Source organism: Triturus cristatus, chromosome 2_2 (genome assembly GCF_964204655.1).
Source record: "Triturus cristatus chromosome 2_2, aTriCri1.1, whole genome shotgun sequence".
Lineage (NCBI taxonomy): Eukaryota > Metazoa > Chordata > Amphibia > Caudata > Salamandridae > Triturus > Triturus cristatus.
Window position 1 is genome coordinate 1257400134 of NC_140582.1, and position 21181 is coordinate 1257421314.

Below are 21181 nucleotides of genomic sequence, written 5' to 3' on the forward strand. Positions count from 1 at the left end.
GCAAACGCGCCCTGTGTCCATTTTTATTTGGGAAATTTAGTCCACTTGAATCCTGAGTGTCCCTAGGGTCTAAGTTGCCTACTAGGTACCTCCAGTAAGCGCCACAGAGCTGCATTGCAGAGAGGTGCAAAAAGGGTCACGGCCTGGGACCACCTCTCTGAAACACATAGCAGTGGTGCTTACTCGAAGCACCTGGTGGACTAGTTGGCCCCCAGGGTCCCTCAGGATTGAAGGGGAATTATTTTCCCATCTTAAAATCCGCCACATGGCGTGTTTGCACACGTTGCCTCAGGGACCATCCCCTCCCTTCACCACTGTGTAAACGTGCCCTGTGTCCATTTTAATTTGGGAGATTAAGTCCACTTGCATCCTGAGGGTCCCTATGGTCAAACTAGCCCACTAGGTACATCCAGTAAGCGCCGTTGCAGAGAGGTGTAAAAAGGGGCATGACCTGCACCACCTCTCTGCAACGCAGCGCAGTGTCACTTACTGGAAGCACCTGGTGGGCTAATTGGCCCCCAGGGGCACTCAGGATTGAAGGGGAATTAATTCCCCAACTTAAAACACGCCACAGGGCGTGTTTGCACACGTCACCTCAGGCCCGTCCCCTCCGAACACCATTGTGTTAACGCGCCCTGTGTCCCTTCTAAGTTGGGAAATTCAGTCCCCTTGAATCCTAAGGGTCCCTAGGGTAAAACTAGCCCACTAGGTACCTCCAGTAAGCGCTACAGAGCTGTGTTGCAGAGAGATGTAAAAAGGGGCGTGGTCTCTGAACACCTGTCTGCAACGCAGCTCCCTGGCGCATACTGGAGATACCTGGTGGGCTAGTTGGCCCTCTGGGACCCTCAGTATTGAAGGGGAATTAATTCCCCAACTTACAACGCGCCAGGGGGCGCATTTCCACAATGGTGAAGGTAGGGGGCGGGGCCTGAGGTGACATGTGTGCAAACACATCCTGAGGCGCATTTTAAGTTTGCTATGGCAGGGCGGGAGCCACAAGGCTCTCACCCTGCCATAGCAAACTACACTGTCCCGGGGCTGGGCACCCTGGGACACTGCAGGAGCTGGCCTTGGGGGGTGGCAGTCCCCAGGGCCACGACAAGGCTCTAAGAGGGGGGCCACGTGGCCCCCCTCCCAACATATACAAAGCTACAGGGGTGGTGGTCCCCGGGTATTTTGGGTCCATGACGGACCCCCTAGTTTAAATATTTAGAGCCCCAGGGAGGTGGCAGTCCCCAGGGAGTGTGGGAGAGCTTGAGCCCCCCCACACAGGTCTCAGGGGGTGGCGGTCCCAGGGCTGTGGGGGGGCCGTGAGCCCCCCTGCAAAGCCCCGGGGGGTGGCGTCCCCGGTGCTTGTCATCAGTGATGTCACTGACCATATCATGAGTGATGTAATATGTGACGTCATTAGCAGTGCATTGCGGGGCCGCGAGTTATAGTTAGCTGAACTAACTATACCGGGGGAATTTCAATGGTTTTTTAATTGAATTTCTAAGGTTTTTTAAATGCTAATTTCTAACTATAACGTGCCTAAAACGTATGGTTTTTTCAGTGAATTTCAAAGGTTTTTTAAATGCTAATTCCTAACTGCAACATATCTGAAACCTATTGTTTTTTCAGTTAATTTCAAAGGTTTTTTAAATGATAATTTTTGATTATATTAATTGTTATATTTAGTTTTTTTATTGTTTTTCTACATTTTTTAAACTATTTATAGTTTAAATTACATTACATATTTTAAATATAAATTGAATTTTTTTAAAAAAAAAATATTGAAAATCTAATATTGTTTTTTTATTTTATATTTTTAAAAATATATTTGTAATTTTTTGTATTTTTTTTTCTCCAATTTTTTGGGGGAGTCGCGCACCCAACGCGAGAGTAATCGTGCACCCAATGCATTAGAAGTACTGCACCCAATGCGTAAGAGTCGCGCACCCAGCGTGTGCACACCAGGGGGCCACGCTGAGTGCCATGCTGGGTGCGCGACTCCTAGTTTGCCCGTAAAAAAAAAATTAGCACCTATCACTAATTTCTATTCTCTCCAGGGACCCCATCCCCCGTGGCCTATATACAGCGTTGGGGACCGTGGGAGGAGCCCCAATGCTCCCACAGTCCCAGCCGGCTCCCCACATCTTTCGGGAGCCGGCATTGCTTTTCCACACGGGGAGCTGCTCACATGCAGCTCCCCGTGTGGAAAAGCAATATGGTTTTCATTTGGAAAGAGAGAGCAGATTTCCCTGCTCTCTTTTTCAAAATCCAAACCAAGTTTGCTATGACAGGGCGGGAGTCTTGGCTCCCGCCCTGCCATAGCAAACAGCAGTGTCCTGGTGGTGGGCACCCCGAGACACTGCAGGAGTGGGGGGTGGCAGTCCCCAGGGCCATCGACGCCTCCAGGAGGGGGGCCACGAGGCCCCCCTCCCACAATATAAAAAGCCCTGGTGTGATGGTCCCCAGGGCTTGGGGGGCCTTTGAGCCCCCCCACACATTTTTTGAAACCCCCAGGGGGTAGCAGTCCCTGGGGATGGGGGGGCCTTTGAGCTCCCTAATCAAATTTAATATTTTTGCCCCCGTGATCTGGCCCCCCGGGGGCTAATTATTAAAGAAGTGCGGGAGCCCACGCTTCGTTTTATTTTTTTGCGGCAGGATCCACGCACCCTGCGCGCATTTTGCCATTTTAAAAATATATATATATTTCTTTTGGGGCCCTGGGGTTCCTTGTGGGGCCCCCTAAGCAGGTCTAGAGGGTCAGGGTATTTCTACCCTGCCCCCTTTATACATTTTGCACACTTGATCCACTGATTTATAATTGTGCACTGTGGTCTTACCTGCATTTCTTGGGCTGCTAGTCTTGCTTGTTGGACTGTGTCCCTTCTCACCCCTGCCAAAACACCGCCGTCCGGATCCTCGCCGCTTCGGCTAGTTGCGGCATGGGAGGACTGGCGCGGTGACTGTGACGGACATCTTGGGTGGGGTAGGAGTGCGGATAACGTTCTAGCTTATTAGCTGAGCAGGACTATAAGTCTGCATGTCAGCGCGAGCGCGCAGCGTGCGAGCTCAGCGGGCGCGCCGCCAGCGCGCCGAAGGTGCGCTAAAGGCAAGCCCGTTTGCGCCCGTCCGCGACCGTTCGGGACCAGGGGCCATGCCCCCTGCCCCCCGGTCTTACCAAATAAAGCCCTACAGCGCTGATGATCTATTAAAGCTACGCGCCACCAGGAACTCAGACTGCCTGCACTTTTTTCATGTTTTAGATCTCCCGGAGGTCTGCCCTCTATGTAAACATGTGTTTCACAGTTCTCTGTCTCCCTCCATCAAACAAGATTTCAATCTGTTGCTCCTAAACTGTAGATCTCTACCGAAGCACAAGACTGAAATTAAGCTGATGTTGGAGGAATATAGATCGGATGTAACCTTCCTAACAGAAACCTGGCTGACGCCAGACTCCGACCCAGATATCGTATCTGCCTTACCTTTGGGCTTTCAGATTCTACGTAAGGCTCGATCGGGGGGGAGAGGAGGTGGCCTGGCAATTGTATATAAAGAACAATATCCCTGTAGAAGTATGGCCAGCATCATCCCCGACTGTGAAAGCCTTGTGTTTAGTATCAACTTTTCTCCCAACACCTGCTTCTCAGGCACCCTGGTCTATAGACCCCCAGGCCCCTCGAGACAGTTCCACAAGGTCTTGTCCTCGATTCTAGCCAAAGATGTCACTACATTTTCAAACTACACAATGCTGTGCGACCTTAATTTTCATTTCGATACCCCCCATGACCACATCGCTAGCGAGCTAGTGAATGACCTAGCGGCTCTTCAATTGGAGCAACTGGTTGATTCTGCCACTCATGCTAAGGGCCATTTGCTGGATCCTGTGTTCAGCAACTGCTCTGACCTTAAGGCTGGACCGCCCATTGCTCTGCCATGGACAGATCACCTGCTTGTCCCTCTTCTATGGTCTACCTATACCTCTCCCCGGGTAACTCACCGTGAAAAGAATTTTAGAAACTGGTCAAAACTTTCTGCAGTATCCTGGTCCAAAAGCCTTGCTAGCTCACGCCCTTCCCTAAATATGGATCTTAACGTAGCCAATCAGGAGTATGAACAATGGATCTCTCATTCCCTTGAGACCATCCTTCCCCCTCAAAAAATCACCACCAAACGACTGCAAAAATCTGCCCCTTGGTTCTCGGAGGAACTCAGGATAAAAAAGAGGGATTGTAGGAAAATTGAGAGACGATGGCGACTCGACTTTCTCTCAAGTGATAAAATACTGTACAGAAAGGCAATTAGAGCCTATAAAAATGAGGTTAAACTCGCTCAAGCTACCTATTTTTCCACTCAAATCCTGCAGGCCAAATCTAAATCTAAGGAAATTTTTCAAGTAGTAAAGAGCCTCATCAAACCTCCTCTGCCACCCACACTACCGGATAATACACTAATGTATTGTAACAACTTGGCAGTGTTTTTTCATCAAAAAATTCTCAAAATATATTCCTCCTTCTCTGCTACTGGCTCTCATCGGGCTTCTCAAACATGGCCCTGCTATGCGGAACTTCCTCCCCAACCTATGGTTAACCTGGAATGTTTCCCCATGTTGGAGCAGGACGCCGCTGAGTCATCAGCACGGCAGGTGAAATCTGCATCTCCTTGTGACTCTGCCCCTCCTAAGGCCATGGTGTCAGTCATCCAGACGGTCCTTCCCACCATCAAGGACCTCCTCAACGCTTCTCTCACTGCCGGCATAGTCCCAGCACCTTTGAAGCAGGCCATGGTCCGTGCTTTGTTAAAAAAAAACAATATGGACCCTGGCAATTTTAGTAATTATCGTCCCATCTCCCTGCTCCCCTGGATAGGCAAGATCTTGGAGAAGCACATCAATCTCCACCCCGATAGCTTTCCTGGAGTCAAACCAGCTGCTAGATATCACCCAAACTGGTTTAGGACCAAAACATGGGACGGAGACTGCCTTATTGGCAGTAACCGAAGAAGCCAGGAGGATGATGGATCAGGGAGGATCAGTGGCAGTGATCCTCCTTGATCTAAGCGCAGCTTTCGACACGGTTAGTCACGATGTGCTTCTCTGCCGTCTCTCTGAAATAGGAATCTCGGGCAAGGCTCTATGCTGGTTCAGATCCTTCCTAAGTAACAGATCTTTCCGGGTTTTTGAGGGAGACATTGTCTCCACCAGTAAATCTCTTAGCTGCGGGGTCCCGCAGGGCTCATCGTTGAGCCCTGCACTGTTTAACGTCTACATGCGACCACTGGCTGAGATCGTCCGCCCATTTGGCATTAAAATTGTTTCCTACGCAGACGATACTCAGCTAGTGGTATCCCTGGCACAGGAGAACAGTGGCCCCATGCAAAGAGGACTAAGGGATTGCCTGGAGGCTGTGAAAGTGTGGATGACAAGATCCTTCCTCAAACTCAATGGGGACAAAACGGAGCTGATGTTTTTGGGGCCTGCCGCCCCCACATCCTTTGACTCTCTTTGGCCCTCCTGCCTTGGCACTCCGCCGGTACCCAAGGACAATATAAAAAGTCTGGGCATATGGCTGGACAAGGCCCTAACATTCAACACCCAGGCCACAAAACTGTCTGCAACCTGTTTTGGCCTACTTAGGATGCTTAGGAAAGTGCTTCCATTATTATCCATGGAGGCCAAGCAAGTCGCCGTACAGGGTTTGATACAATCCCGACTCGACTTTAGTAACTCCCTATACCTAGGTGCCCCCGACTATACCCTCCGCAAGTTACAGACTGTGCAAAATTGTGCTGCCCGCACACTACTGCAACTCCCACGGAAAACATCAGCGAAACCCGGACTGAGGAAACTACACTGGCTCCCGGTCCGCCAAAGAATCTCTTTTAAAGCACTGTGCATCGCCCATCAGGCCTTCTGGGACACAGGCCCGGCAATCTGCCGGAACCTTATGACTCACTGCCATCCTTCAAAGCATCTCCGCTCCAGCCATGCTTTTTTAGCGACAGTACCAAGGGTTAGGAGAACGCGGGCTGGCGTCCGGATGTTTTCATATAGTGTCGCCAAGCTGTGGAACCGCTTACCCCCTCATATCAGATCCAACTCCAACCTTTCTTCATTCCGCAAACACTTAAAGACCTTTCTTTTTACTCTCCAAAATTAATTTCCCGAAGTGTCCCGGCTGCCCCTCACTCCATTCTTCAAGTAGCGCTTGGACGCCTCCGGGCAGCAATTGCGCTTTATAAATCCACTTTTCATTTCATTTAATTTAATTTCATTTCATTTCATTTCTTGAGCCTCGCTTCTACCCAAGCACAAAATGGCTGCCAACACTTCCTGGTTTGGAGTGTTGATAGCCAGTTAGCATGCAGCTCATGATTGGGAGGGTGCGCGCTGGGTGCGCTTAGGGTGCGCGGATCCTCCGAGGCCATAGATATATATGTGATTTTACTTTTGATTTTCTCAGCAACTACTGAACGGATTTACACCATTTAACCAAAAGGCACGAGCGTGAACCAAGGGCTACCTCTTTGCCAAATTTGGTGTAATTCCGTTCAGCAGTTCGGGCTGTAGATGCGATTAAAGGTTCCTATGGAAAATTGGATGGTGAAAACACATTTTGGAACCCCCTTTTTTCTCGGCCCCCGCTTGATGAATCACCCCGAGACTTTCAGGATAGGAGCGGACCGGAGCGCCCCACCAGTTTTGAAAATTTCACGAAGATTCGGCAACCGCGGCCAAAGTTATTCCAAATAGAATGTTGCGGATTTCCTATGGATAAGAGGTCCCATCTATAACTACCTACTGGCGACCGCTTACTGAAAAAACATAGGTTTAAAGCACGTTATAGTTAGAAATTTGCATTTAAAAAACCATAGAAATTCCACTGAAAAAACCATAGGTTTCAGGCACGTTATAGTTAGAAATTAGCATTTAAAAAACCATAGAAATTCACTGAAAAAACCATAGGTTTCAGGAACATTACAGTTAGTTGGACATTTCACTTGTACAAAACCATAGAAATTCCGGCGTTATAGCTAGTTCAGCTTACTATAACTCGCACCCCCGCAATGCACTGCTGATGACGTCACATATTACATCACTCATGACATGGTCACTGACATCACTCATGACATCACTGATGACATCTCAAATGACATCACTGATGACATCACTGTTGACATCATCCAGTGACTGTGTGTTTCTGTAACATTTAAATTTGTTTTCTATATATGCCATGCTGTATTGAAGGATGAGTGGGTGTATTAGTTTCTGTGTGTTGGATTAAGTAGGTATGTGACTGACTGTATAAGTTAGTGATTAAATGTGTCTTTCTGAATGCATGGGTGAATGAATGAATGAATGAAAGTGAATTTGTAAACAGCGCGATTGCTGCCCTGAGGCGTCCAAGCGCTAAAAAGGAACCGGTGAAGGATCAAGAGGTTGAGAACCAAAAAGAAGAAGAAGAGAAACTGAGTTAAATTAAACAGAATTGAATAGGTGTGTTTTTAATTGTTTACGGAAGGAAACGAGATCAGGATTGGATCTCAAGTGAAACGGAAGGGAGTTCCAGATCTTGGCGGCGTTGAAGGCATACGTCCTTCCGCCAGATCTAGACCTTGTGATTCTGGGGATTGCTGCCATGAAGGCCTGACTAGAACGCAGATTTCTGCCTGGGTGATACTGGCTTACTAGATCACGGGTGATTGGAGGACCCGAATCCCAGAAGGCCTGGTGGGCAATACACATTGCTTTAAAAGAGACTCTCTTACGCACTGGGAGCCAGTGAAGATTGATCAGAGCCGCCTTTACTGACAATCTACGAGGAATCTGCAGCAGAGTACGCGCGGCACAGTTTTGTACCAGCTGTAGTCTCTTTAAGGTGTACTCTGGTGCACCCAGATAGAGGACGTTGTTAGAGTCCAGCCGTGATTGTATCAAGCCCTGTATGGCTATCTGTTTTGCCTCCATAGGGAGCAAAGGAAGAACTTTCTTCAGTGTCCTTAGTATTCCAAAGCAGGTGGCTGAAAGCTTTGTGGCCTGGGTGTTGAGTGAGAGACTCCTGTCCAGCCATACCCCTTGGCTTTTGATGTTATCCTTCAGGGCCGGGGGGAGACCTAGACAGGGGGGCCACAATGAGTTGAAAAAAGTAGGATCGGCAGGGCCCAGGAGCATAAGCTCCGTTTTGTCACCATTAAGTTTTAATGATGACTGGGTCATCCAGGTCTTCACCTCCTCCAGACATTCGGTAAGTCCCCCTGATCGTGATTGAAAAGCCTCATGCGCTAATGAGACCACCAGCTGGGTATCGTCCACATAGGATATGATCTTGACTCCATACGGGCGAACTACCTCAGCCAGTGGACTCATATAGACGTTAAAAAGCACGGGGCTTAATGATGAGCCCTGCGGGACTCCGCACTTCAGGGGAATGCTAGAAGACACTGTCTGTCGATCAAACACTTGGAATGACCTGTTGCTCAAAAAAGATTTTAACCAGAGCCACGCCTTGTCCACAATGCCGACATCCGAAAGACGGTTCAGTAAGATGGCATGACTGACCGTGTCGAATGCCGCACTGAGATCAAGGAGGATCACTGCCACTGATCCTCCCTGATCAAGGATTTTCCTGGACTCCTCGATGACCATTAGGAGGGCGGATTCTGTTCCATGCTTAGGCCAGGAAGCTGACCAGCTGGAGATTAACATACCTCTCCACGATCTTACTCACCCAGGGGAGCAGGGAAATCAGACGATAGTTCCCAAAGTCCGATGGTTCCAGATTGGGCTTTTTTACCATCGCCCGTTTCCAGCCAGAAGGGACAATGCCCGAGACAATGGAGGCATTTAGCAGGTTCCTAATGATCGGTAGGACAGTCTGAAGAACCAGCATCATGGCTTCAGAGGGTGCCGGATCAGAAGGAGATCCGGATTTTACTTTCCGAGCCATGGATTCCAATACTTCGAGATCCATGCAAGGAAAGTGACTGAGCAGAGGTGGAGGGGCTGGAGCAGAGTCTAAGGTCTTGATTTTATCCTGAATTAACGGAGGGGTGGGAGTGAGAGTGCAGGGAAAGGAGGCATATATTTTATTTACTTTTGCAGAAAAAAATTCAGCCAAGTCATTACACTGGGAAACAGACTTTTCCTTCAAAACAATTGGGGACGGGAGTTTTGTAAGTTTTTGCAAGGTTTGAAAAATTTCTCTAGGTTTGGATTTTGCAGCTAAGATCTTGTCAGAGAAGTACACTGCTTGGGCGGCTTTTAGTTCCCTTTTATATGCTTTTATCTCCTCTCGATATCGAGTCTTTTCCTCCATGGAATAATCTAAGCGCCATTTTCTTTCAATTTGTCGGCATTGGTGCTTTTTGTTCCTAAGTGCCTCCGAAAACCACGGTGCTGTTTTATGGAGGCGTTTTACCGTTGATTTCTTAAGGGGGAGGATGGATTCGAGAGAGTGCAAGATCCAGTTTTCATAGGCCTGGTTAGCCAAACATGGATCTTCGTTGTTAGGGGGAACTTCTTTCATAAGTAAGTTTTTCCATTCCTCTGTAGGTATCCGTGCCCAGGATCTGGCAAGTCTTATCGATGGTTTTACCGGACTGGATTTCTGAGTAGACCAAGTAAAGGGCACCAGAAAGTGGTCAGTCCACGGGAGGGGGAGCGGAAACCCAACCACAAGGTCCTTGCAGTTACTGAACACTGGGTCTAACTGGTGACCCTTCACATGGGTCGGTGCTTTTACTCGTTGGCTAAGTTGCAACGCAGCCAGATCATCGGTTAACGTGATAGCCAGAGAATCCAGCGGTGACTCAAAATGAAAATTGAGGTCACCTAGCACAGTATAGTTGGCAGAAGTGCTAACGTGTGGCGCCATAATTACTGATAGGAGATTGTGAAATTGTTTAGAAGGACCAGGTGGGCGGTATATCAATGTGCCCGAAAAGCAATGGTCGGGGGAAAACTGGGTTAGTGACTAAACTGTGTAAAAGTCTGTATTAGTCTGTCTGTTGTTGTGTAAGCTTCTGCATGGGTTGATGAGTAGCTGCATGAGTGTCTATATGGGTTATTGATTGATTGCCTGAGTATTTGTATGGCTGCCTGAGTGCGTGTGTGGGTGGGTGGGAGGTGTATGACTGTGCATAGATGTGTGAGTAGTTAATTCACTGGGTGTATGGGTTCAAGAGTGCATGTGGAAACAGCTGTATGGGTGGGTGAGTGTGTGTATGCGTGTGTTGGTGAGTGAATGTATGTCTCAGTGGTACATGTGCAAGTAAGTACATATGTAAAAGGCAGTATATGTGAGTGATGGTGTATATAAATATTTGTGAGAAACAGTAATTGTGAGAGTGACTGCATGGATGAGTGTGTATTTGTATCAGTGATTCTATAAGATAGTAATTATGTGTTAGTATCTGTATGAATAAGTGAGGTGGTGTCTGCATGACTGTATAGGTGAGTAAATGGAAGTATGATTGATAATTTGCATGACTGACTAGGTGTGTGAGTAACTCTAGATATGTGGCAGTGTGTGAGTGTCTGTATAGGTGTATGAGTGTATATGATAGTGTTGTATTAATGAGTGACTGCATGTATGAGTGACTGTATGGGTGAATGAGTGGATGTGTGTATTGACCTAGGAATCAGTCAGTGCGTATTTAGTAACTGGTATTAATGTGTCTATTTGTTGTCTGTATTTTAGAGTGGGTGTATCAAAGGTTATATTCAGGTGTGAGGAGGTGCATCAGATTTTCACATGGATGATGTAATGAGTGATGTCATCAGTGATGTTATTTGAGATGTCATCAGTGATGTCACTGACCAGTCATGAATGATGTAATATGTGACGTCATCAGCAGTGCATTGCGGGGGTGCGAGTTATAGTTAGCTGAATTAACTATAACGTCGGAATTTCTATGGTTTTGTACGAGTGAAATGTCCAACTAACTATAACGTTCCTGAAACCTATGGTTTTTTCAGTGAATTTCTATGTTTTTTTTAAATGCTAATTTCTAACTATAACGTGCCTGAAACCTATGGTTTTTTCAGTGAATTTCTATGGTTTTTTAAATGAAAATTTGTAAGTCTAATGTACCTCAATACTATGTTTTTTTATTTCCTATATATAAACATATATATGTATTTGAAATTTTTTTTGACTAATTATTCAGTTAGGAAAACTATATTCTTTCTTTTTTTTTATATTATACAGAAGTTGCGCACCCTTTGCACATCCTACACGATGGCTGCACGCATTCCATTCCCGTAGCCATTTTGATAAGTCGCGCTGGGGTCGGGACTTCAGCGTAATTTGTAAAGTATGAAATATCTTTAAATTAATTATAAATAAAAGATTTCCTTTAAGTGTATGTCTAAATTTATTAATACAAGTATTTTTAAAGCATTATTTTCAATATAATTTCGACGAAAGCAAAGTTACGAAATACACGGTGTAGCCGCTTAATGTGCGTGGCATCTCCCTGCGCGTATTTCCGGGGTCGTGCCATGATCGCGCTGGGATTGTGCCAAAGTCGCGACTTCTGCGTATTTTTAAAGTTGAAAAAATTACTATAGAAAGTTTGAATATGATATTAGACTGAACAGTTTTGCTAATATACTTATTAAAAGATTATAGAAATTTGTATTTATAGTGTATAATAATATATATGATTTTCGCAGATGCGCAAAGGGTGCGTGATGTTTTGATAGGGTAGGGGGTCGTGCTGGAGGTAGTGTTTTAGGGTTTAGGACAGTGCAGTGGTGTTTGGGTAGTGTAGGGAGTTATGCTGGGGTTGTGTTTTAGGGTAGTGCAGTGGTGTTTGTGTAGTATAGGGGGTTGTGCTGGGGTAGTGTTTTAGGGTTTAGGGGAGTGCAGTGGTGTTTGGGTAGTGTAGGGGTAGTGCTGGGGTAGTGTTTTAGGGTTTAGGGTATTGCAGTGGTGTTTGTGTAGTGTAGGGGGTCGTGCTGGGTGTAGTGTTTTAGGGTTTAGGGTAGTGCAGTTGTGTTTGTGTAGTGTAGGGGGTAGTGTTTTAAGGTTTAGGTTAGTGCAGTGGTGTTTGGGTCGTGTAGGGGGTCGGGCTGGGGTGGTGTTTTAGGGTTTAGGGTAGTACAGTGGTGTTTGGGTAATATAGGGGGTCATGCTGTCTGTAGATTTAGAGTTTAGGGTAGTGCAGTGGTGTTTGGGTAGTGTAGGGGGTCGTGCTAGTGGTAGTGTTTAAGGGTTTAGGGTAGTGCAGTGGTGTTTGTGTAGTGTGGGGGGTGATGCAGGGGTAGTGTTTTAGGGTCATGCAAGGGTGTTTGGGTAGTGTAGGGGGTCGTGCTGGGGGTAGTGTTTTAGGGTTTAGGGTATTGCAGTGATGTTTGGGTAATATAGGGGGACGTGCGTGGTAGATTTAGGGTTTTGGGTAGTGCAGTGGTGTTTGGGTAGTGTAGGGGGTCATGCTAGGGGTAGTGTTTCAGGGTTAAGGGTAGTGCAGTGGTGTTTGTGTAGTGTTGGGGGTTGTGCTTGGGGTAGTGTTTTAGGGTTTAGGGTAGTGCAGTGGTGTTTGTGTAGTGTTGGGGGTTGTGCTTGGTGTAGTGTTTTAGGGTTTAAGGTACTGCAGTGGTGTTTGTGTAGTGTAGGGGGTCATGCTGGGATAGTGTTTTAGGGTTTAGGGTAGTGCAGTGGTGCTTGGGTAGACTTTCGGTATTCACAGAAGGCATTTAGGAGTCCTAAAGTTAGGACTCCTAACTTCTGTGAATACCGAAGTGAGTAAGTGTCTTCTGTGAATACCAAACTGAGTAAGTTCCTTCTGTGAATACCAAAATGGTAGTAAGTTTAGGATTTTGTCTTAAGTTTGTTCTGTGAATCGGGCCCTTAGAGTTTAGGGTAGTGCAGTGGTGTTTGGGTGGTGTAGGGTGTCATGCTGGGGTAGATTTAGGGTTTAGGGTAGAGCAGTGGTTTTTGTGTAGTGTCGGGGGTCGTGCTGGGGGTAGTGTGTTAGGGTTTATGATAGTGCAGTGGTGTTTTGGTAGTGTCTTGGGTCGTATTTTAGGGTTTAAGGTTGTGCAGTGGTGTTTGGGTAGTGGAGGGTGTCGTTCTGGGGGTAGTGTTTTAGGGTTTAGGGTAGTGCAGTGGTGTTTGGGTGGTGTAGGGTGTCATGCTGGGGTAGATTTAGGGTTTAGGGTAGTGTAGTGATGTTTGTGTAGTGTATGCGGTCGTGCTGGGTGTAGTGTTTTCCGGTTAAGGGTAGTGCAGTAGTGTTTGTGTAGTGTAGGGGGTCATGCTGGGGGTAGTGTTTTAGGGTATAGGGCAGTACAGTGGTGTGTGTGTAGTTTAGGGGGTAGTGTTTTAGGGTTTAGGGTAGTGCAGTGGTGTTAATGTAGTATAGGGGATTGTGCTGGCGTAGTGATATAGGGTTTAGGCTGGTGCAGTGGTGTTTGGGTAGTGTAGGGGGTCGTGCTGGGGGTGGTGTTTTAGGGTTTAGGGTAGTGCCGTGGTGTTTGGGTAGCGTAGGGTGCTGTGCTGGGTGTAGTGTTTTAGGGTTTAGGGTAGTGCAGTGGTGTTTGTGTAGTGAAGGGGGTCATGCTGGTGGTAGATTTAGGGTTTAGGGTAGTGTAGTGATGTTTGTGTAGTGTATGCGGTCGTGCTGGGTGTAGTGTTTTCCGGTTAAGGGTAGTGCAGTAGTGTTTGTGTAGTGTAGGGGGTCATGCTGGGGGTAGTGTTTTAGGGTAGTACAGTGGTGTTTGTGTAGTTTAGGGGGTAGGGTTTAGGGTAGTCCAGTGGTGTTTATATAGTATAGGGGATTGTGCTGGCGTAGTGATTTAGGGTTTAGGTTGGTGCAGTGGTGTTTGGGTAATATAGGGGGTCATGCTGGGGAAGATTTAGGATTTAGGGTATTGCAGTGGTGTTTGGGTAGTATAGGGGGTCGTGCTAGGGGTAGTGTTTTAGGATTTTGGGTAATGCAGTGGTGTTAGTGTAGGGGGTCGTGCCGGTGGTAGTGTTTTAGGGTTTAGGGAAGTGCAGTGGTGTTTGGGTGGTGTTGGGGTAGTGCTGGGTATAGTGTTTTAGGGTTAAGGTTTGTGCAGTGTTGTTTGTGTAGTGTAGGGGGTCGTGCTGGCGGTAGTGTTTTAGGGTTTAGGGTAGTGCAGTGGTGTTTGTGCAATGGAGGGGGTCGTGATGGGAGTAGTGTTTTAAGGTTTTCGGTAGTGCAGTGGTGTTTGTGTAGTGTCTTGGGTCGTGTTTTAGGGTTTAGGGTTGTGCAGTGGTGTTTGGGTAGTAGAGGGTGTCGTGCTGGGGGTAGTGTTTTCGGGTTTAGGGTAGTGCAGTGGTGTTTGGGTAGTGTAGGGTGTCATGCTGGGGTAGAATTAGAGTTTAGGGTAGAGCAGTGGTTTTTGGGTAGTGTCGCGGGTCGTGCTGGGGGTAGTGTGTTAGGGTTTATGATAGTGCAGTGGTGTTTGGGTAGTGTCTTGGGTCGTGTTTTAGGGTTTAAGGTTGTGCAGTGGTGTTTGGGTAGTGGAGGGTGTCGTTCTGGGGGTAGTGTTTTAGGGTTTAGGGTAGTGCAGTGATGTTTGGGTGGTGTAGGGTGTCATGCTGGGGTAGATTTAGGGTTTAGGGTAGTGTAGTGATGTTTGTGTAGTGTATGCGGTCGTGCTGGGTGTAGTGTTTTCCGGTTAAGGGTAGTGCAGTAGTGTTTGTGTAGTGTAGGGGGTCATGCGGGGGGTAGTGTTTTAGGGTATAGGGCAGTACAGTGGTGTGTGTGTAGTTTAGGGGTAGTGTTTTAGGGTTTAGGGTAGTGCAGTGGTGTTTATGTAGTATAGGGGATTGTGCTGGCGTAGTGATATAGGGGTTAGGCTGGTGCAGTGGTGTTTGGGTAGTGTAGGGGGTCGTGCTGGGGGTGGTGTTTTAGGGTTTAGGGTAGTGCCATGGTGTTTGGGTAGCGTAGGGTGCTGTGCTGGGTGTAGTGTTTTAGGGTTTAGGGTAGTGCAGTGGTGTTTGTGTAGTGAAGGGGGTCATGCTGGTGGTAGATTTAGGGTTTAGGGTAGTGTAGTGATGTTTGTGTAGTGTATGCGGTCGTGCTGGGTGTAGTGTTTTCCGGTTAAGGGTAGTGCAGTAGTGTTTGTGTAGTGTAGGGGGTCATGCTGGGGGTAGTGTTTTAGGGTAGTACAGTGGTGTTTGTGTAGTTTAGGGGGTAGGGTTTAGGGTAGTCCAGTGGTGTTTATATAGTATAGGGGATTGTGCTGGCGTAGTGATTTAGGGTTTAGGTTGGTGCAGTGGTGTTTGGGTAATATAGGGGGTCATGCTGGGGAAGATTTAGGATTTAGGGTATTGCAGTGGTGTTTGGGTAGTATAGGGGGTCGTGCTAGGGGTAGTGTTTTAGGATTTTGGGTAATGCAGTGGTGTTAGTGTAGGGGGTCGTGCTGGTGGTAGTGTTTTAGGGTTTAGGGAAGTGCAGTGGTGTTTGGGTGGTGTTGGGGTAGTGCTGGGTATAGAGTTTTAGGGTTAAGGTTTGTGCAGTGTTGTTTGTGTAGTGTAGGGGTCGTGCTGGCGGTAGTGTTTTAGGGTTTAGGGTAGTGCAGTGGTGATTGTGTAATGGAGGGGGTCGTGATGGGAGTAGTGTTTTAAGGTTTTGGGTAGTGCAGTGGTGTTTGTGTAGTGTCTTGGGTCGTGTTTTAGGGTCTAGGGTTGTGCAGTGGTGTTTGGGTAGTAGAGGGTGTCGTGCTGGGGGTAGTGTTTTCGGGTTTAGGGTAGTGCAGTGGTGTTTGGGTAGTGTAGGGTGTCATGCTGGGGTAGAATTAGGGTTTAGGGTGGTGCAGTGGTGTTTGTGTAGTGTAGGGAGTAGTGCTGATGTAGTGTTTTAAAGTTTATTGTAGTGCAGTGGTGTTTGGGTAGTGTAGGGTGTTCTGCTGGGGGTAGTGTTTTAGGGTTTAGGGTAGCGCAGTGGTTTTTGGGTAGGGAAGGGGGTTGTGCTGGGGGGAGTGTTTTAGTGTTTAGGGTACTGCAGTGATGTTTGGGTTGTGTAGGGTGTTCTGCTGGGGTAGTCTTTTAGGGTTTAGGGTAGTTCAGTGGTGTTTGGGTAGTGTAGGGGATAATGCTAGGGGCAGTGTTTAGGGGTTAGGATAGTGCAGTGGTGTTTGTGTAGTGTAGGGGGTAGTGCTGGGGGTAGTGTTTTAGGGTTTAGGGAAGTGTAGTGGTGTTTGGGTAGTGTAGGGGGTCATGCTGGTGTGGTGTTTTAGGGTTTAGGGTAGTGTAGTGGTGTTTGGGGAGTGTAGGGGGTCGTTCTGGGGTAGTGTTTTAGGGTTTAGGGTAGTGCAGTGGTGTTTGTGTAGTTTAGTGGGTTGTGCTGGGGGTAGTGTTTTAGGGTTTAGGGTAGTGCAGGGGTGTTTATGTAGTGTAGGGCGTCGTGCTAGGACTAGTGTTTTAGGGTTTAGTGTAGAGGAGTGGTGTTTGTGTAGTGTAGGGTATCGTGTATTGGGGTTAAGGTTAGCGCAGTGGTGTTTGGGTTGTGTAGGGGGTCGTGCTGGAGGTAGTTTTTTAGGGTTTAGGGTAGTGCAGTGGTGTTTGGGTAATATTGGGGGTCATGCTGCGGGTAGATTTAGGGTTTAGGGTAGTGCAGTGGTGTTTGGGTAGTGTAGATGGTCATGCTGGGGGTATTGTTTTAGGGTTTAGGGTAGTGCAGTAGTGTTTGGATAGTGTAGGGGGTAGTGCTGGGGTAGTGTTTTAGGGTTTAGGGAAGTGCAGTGGAGTTTGGGTAGTGTAGGGAGTACTGCAGGGGGTAGTGTTTTAGGATTTGGGGTAGCACAGTGGTGTTTGGGTACGGAAGGGGGTTGTGCTGGGGGTAGTGTTTTAGTGTTTAGGGTTGTGCAGTTATGTTTGGGTAGTGTAGGGGGTCATGCTGGGGTATATTTTTAGGGTTTAGGGTGGTTCAGTGGAGTTTGGGTAGTGTAGGGGGTAGTGCTAGGGGTAGTGTTTAGGGTTTAGGGTAGTTTAGTGGTGTTTGGGTAGTGTAGGGGGTCATGCTGGAGTGGTGTTTTAGGGTTTAGGGTAGTGTAGTGGTGTTTGGGGAGTATAGGGGGTCGTTCTGGGGTAGTGTTTTAGGGTTTAGGGAAGTGCAGTGGTGTTTGTGTAGTTCAGTGGGTTGTGCTGGGGTAGTGTTTTAGGGTTTAGGGTAGTGCAGGGGTGTTTATGTAGTGTAGGGCGTCGTGCTAGGACTAGTGTTTTAGGGTTTAGCGTAGAGCAGTGGTGTCTGTGTTGTGTAGGGTGTCGTGTATTGGGGTTAAGGTTAGCGCAGTGGTGTTTGGGTAGTGTAGGGGGTCGTGCTGGAGGTAGTGTTTTAGGGTTTAGGGTAGTGCAGTGGTGTTTGGGTAATATTGGGGGTCATGCTGCGGGTAGATTTAGGGTTTAGGGTAGTGCAGTGGTGTTTGGGTAGTGTAGATGGTCATGCTGGGGGTAGTGTTTTAGGGTTTAGGATAGTGCAGTATGTTATGTTATGTTATAGAGACTTGTAAAGCGCGCGATTACCAAGTAGGTGTCCTAGCGCTGAAGTAGTATTTGGATACTGTAGGGGTCGTGGTGGGTTAGTGTTTTCGGGTTTATGGTAGTGCAGTGGTGTTTGGGTAGTGTAGGTGGTCATGCTGGGGGTGGTGTTCGAGGGTTTAGGGTAGTGCAGTGGTGTTTGGGTAGTGTAGGTGGTTGTGCTGGGGTAGTGTTTTAGGGTTTAGGGAAGTGCAGTTGAGTTTGGGTAGTGTAGGGGGTACTGCAGGGGGTAGTGTTTTAGGGTTTAGGGTAGCGCAGTGGTGTTTGGGTAGGGAAGGGAGTTGTGCTGGGGGTAGTGTTTTAGTGTTTAGGGTTGGGCAGTTATGTTTGGGTAGTGCAGGGGGTCATACTGGGGTAGTTTTTTAGGGTTTAGGGTAGTTCAGTGGAGTTTGGGTAGTGTAGGGGTAGTGCTAGGGGTATTGTTTAGGGTTTAGGATAGTGCAGTGGTGTTTGTGTAGTATAGGGGGTAGTGCTGGGGGTAGTGTTTAGGGTTTAGGGTAGTGCCATGGTGTTTGGGTAGTGTAGGGGGTCATGCTGGGGGGATGTTTTAGGGTTTAGGGTAGTTCAGTGGAGTTTGGGTTGTGTAGGGTGTCAGGCTGGGTTTAGGGTAGTTCAGTGGTGTTTGGGTAGTGTAGGGGGTAGTGCTGGGGGTAGTGTTTTAGTGTTTAGGGTAGTGTAGTGGTGTTTGGGTAGTGTAGGGGGTCATGCTGGGGTGGTGTTTTAGGGTTTAGGGTTGTGTAGTGGTGTAGGGGGAGTATAGGGGGTCGTTCTGGGGTGGTGTTTTAGGGTTTAGGGTAGTGCAGTGGTGTTTGTGTAGTTTAGTGGGTTGTGCTGGGGATAGTGTTTTAGGGTTTAGGGTAGTGCAGGGGTGTTTATGTAGTGTAGGGCGTCGTGCTAGGACTAGTGTTTTAGGGTTTAGTGTAGAGCAGTGGTGTTTGTGTAGTGTAGGGTGTCGTGTATTGGGGTTAAGGTTAGCACAGTGGTGTTTGGGCAGTATAGGGGGTCGTGCTGGAGGTAGTGTTTTAGGGCCCGATTCACAGAACAAACTTAAGACTAAATCCTAAACTTAGTACCATTCTGGTATTCACAGAATGCACTTAGTACTTCAGGTATTCACAGAATGAACTTACTTCTTTTGCTATTCACGGAATGAACTTAGTACTTTTGCTATTCACAGAATGGATTTACGACTCCTAAACTTACGTCCGCACTCGGGCCGGAAATTCCGGCCCGGAGGCGGAGCTTCCGGGCCGGAGGCGGGGCTTCCGGGCCGGAGGCGGAGCTTCTGGCCCGGAGGTGGAGATTTCAGCCATAGCTAAATCGGCCGGAATCCCCACCTCCGGGCCGGAAGCTCCGCCTCCGGCCCAGAAGCTCCGCCCCCGGCCCGGAAGCCCCGCCTCCGGCCCGGAATTTCCGGCCCGAGTGCGGACGTAAGTTTAGGAGTCGTAAATCCATTCTGTGAATAGCAAAAGTACTAAGTTCATTCTGTGAATAGCAAAAGTAGTAAGTTCATTCTGTGAATACCAGAAGTACTAAGTGCATTCTGTGAATACCAGAATGGTACTAAGTTTAGGATTTAGTCTTAAGTTTGTTCTGTGAATCGGGCCCTTAGGGTTTAGGGTAGTGCAGTGGTCTTTGGGTAATATTGGGGGTCATGCTGCGGGTAGATTTAGGGTTTAGGGTAGTGCAGTGGTGTTTGGGTAGTATAGATGGTCATGCTGGGGTAGTGTTTTAGGGTTTAAGGTAGTGCTGTAGTGTTTGGATAGTGTAGGGGGTAGTGCTGGGGTAGTGTTTTAGGGTTTAGGGTAGTGCAGTGGAGTTTGGGTAGTGTAGGGGGTACTGCAGGGGGTAGTGTTTTAGGGTAGCACAGTGGTATTTGGGTAGGGAAGGGGGTCATGCTGGGGGGATGTTTTAGGGTTTAGGGTAGTGCCGTGGTGTTTGGGTAGTGTAGGGGGTCATGCTGGGGGGATTTTTTAGGGTTTAGGGTAGTCCAGTGGAGTTTGGGTAGTGAAGGGGGCAGTGCTAGGGGTAGTATTTAGGGTTTAGGGTAGTGTAGTGGTGTTTGGGTAGTGTAGGGGGTCATGCTGGGGTGGTGTTTTAGGGTTTAGGGTAGTGTAGTGGTGTTTGGGGAGTGTAGGGGGTCGTTCTGGGGTAGTGGTGTTTGTGTAGTTCAGTGGGCTGTGCTGGGGTAGTGTTTTAGGGTAGTGCAGGGGTGTTTATGTAGTGTAGGGCGTCTTGCTAGGACTAGTGTTTTAGGGTTTAGTGTAGAGCAGTGGTGTTTGTGTAGTGTAGGGTGTCGTGTATTGGGGTTAAGGTTAGCGCAGTGGTGTTTAAGCAGTGTAGGGGGTCGTGCTGGAGGTAGTGTTTTAGGGTTTAGGGTAGTGCAGTGGTGTTTGGGTAATATTGGGGGTCATGCTGCGGGTAGATTTAGTGTTTAGGGTAGTGCAGTGGTGTTTGGGTAGTGTAGATGGTCATGCTGGGGGTAGTGTTTTAAGGTTTAGGGTAGTGCAGTAGTGTTTGGATAGTGTAGGGGTCATGGTGGGTTAGTGTTTTAGGGTTCAGGGTAGTGCAGTGTTGTTTGGGTAGTGTAGGGGGTCATGCTGGGGGTGGTGTTCGAGGGTTTAGGGTAGTGCAGTGGTGTTTTGGTAGTGTAGAGGGTACTGCAGGGGGTAGTGTTTTAGGGTTTAGGGTAGCGCAGTGGTGCTTGGGTAGGGAAGGGGGTTGTGCTGGGGTTGTGTTTTAGTGTTTAGGGTTGTGCAGTTATGTTTGGGTAGTGCAGGGGGTCATGCTGGGGTAGTTTTTTTAGGGTTTAGGGTAATTCAGTGAAGTTTGGGTAGTGTAGGGGGTAGTGCTAGGGGTATTATTTAGGGTTTAGGATAGTGCAGTGTTGTTTGTGTAGTGTAGGGGGTAGTGCTGGGGGTAGTGTTTTATGGTTTAGGGTAGTGCCGTGGTGTTTTGGTAGTGTAGGGGGTCATGCTTGGGGGGGTGTTTTAGGGTTTGGGGTAGTGCAGTGGTGTTTGTGTTGTGTTGGGCATAGTCTTGGGGATAGTGCTTTAGGGTTTACGGTAGTGCAGTGCTGTTTGTGTGGTGTAGCGGGTAGTGCTGGGGTAGTGTTTTAGGGTTTAGGGTAGTGCAGCGGTGTTTGGTTAGTGTAGGGGGTACTGCAGGGGGTAGTGTTTTAGAGTTTAGAGGAGCGCAGTGGTGTTTGGGTAGGGAAAGGGGTTGTGCTGGGGGTAGTGTTTTAGTGTTTAGGGTAGTGCAGTAATGTTTGGGTAGTATAAGGGGTCATGCTGGGGTAGTGTTTTAGGGTTTAGGGTAGTTCAGTGGTGTTTGGGTAGTGTAGGGGGTAGTGCTAGGGGTAGTGTTTTGGGTTTAGGATAGTGCAGTGGTGTTTGTGTAGTGTAGGGGGTAGTGCTGGGGGTAGTGTTTAGGGTTTAGGGTAGTGCAGTGGTGTTTGGGTAGTGTAGAGGGTCATGCTGGGGGTGGTGTTTTAGGGTTTAGGGGAGTGCAGTGGTTTGGGGTAGTGCAGGGGTTCGTTCTGGGGTAGTGTTTTAGGGTTTAGGGTAGTGCAGTTTTGTTTGCGTAGTGTAGGGGGTAATGTTTTAGGGTTTAGGGTAGTTCAGTGGTGTTTGGTTGGTGTAGGGGGTAGTGCTGGGGATAGTGTTTTAGGGTTTAGGGTAGCCCAG

General features: G+C 47.9%; 1 protein-coding gene across 1 annotated transcript in view; it reads left to right on the plus strand.

Moving 5' to 3' along the window:
* Window positions 1-21181, plus strand: part of LOC146863548 (uncharacterized) — a 550315-nt gene that overhangs the window by 495262 nt on the left and 33872 nt on the right. The gene's annotated exons all lie outside the window — the stretch shown is intronic.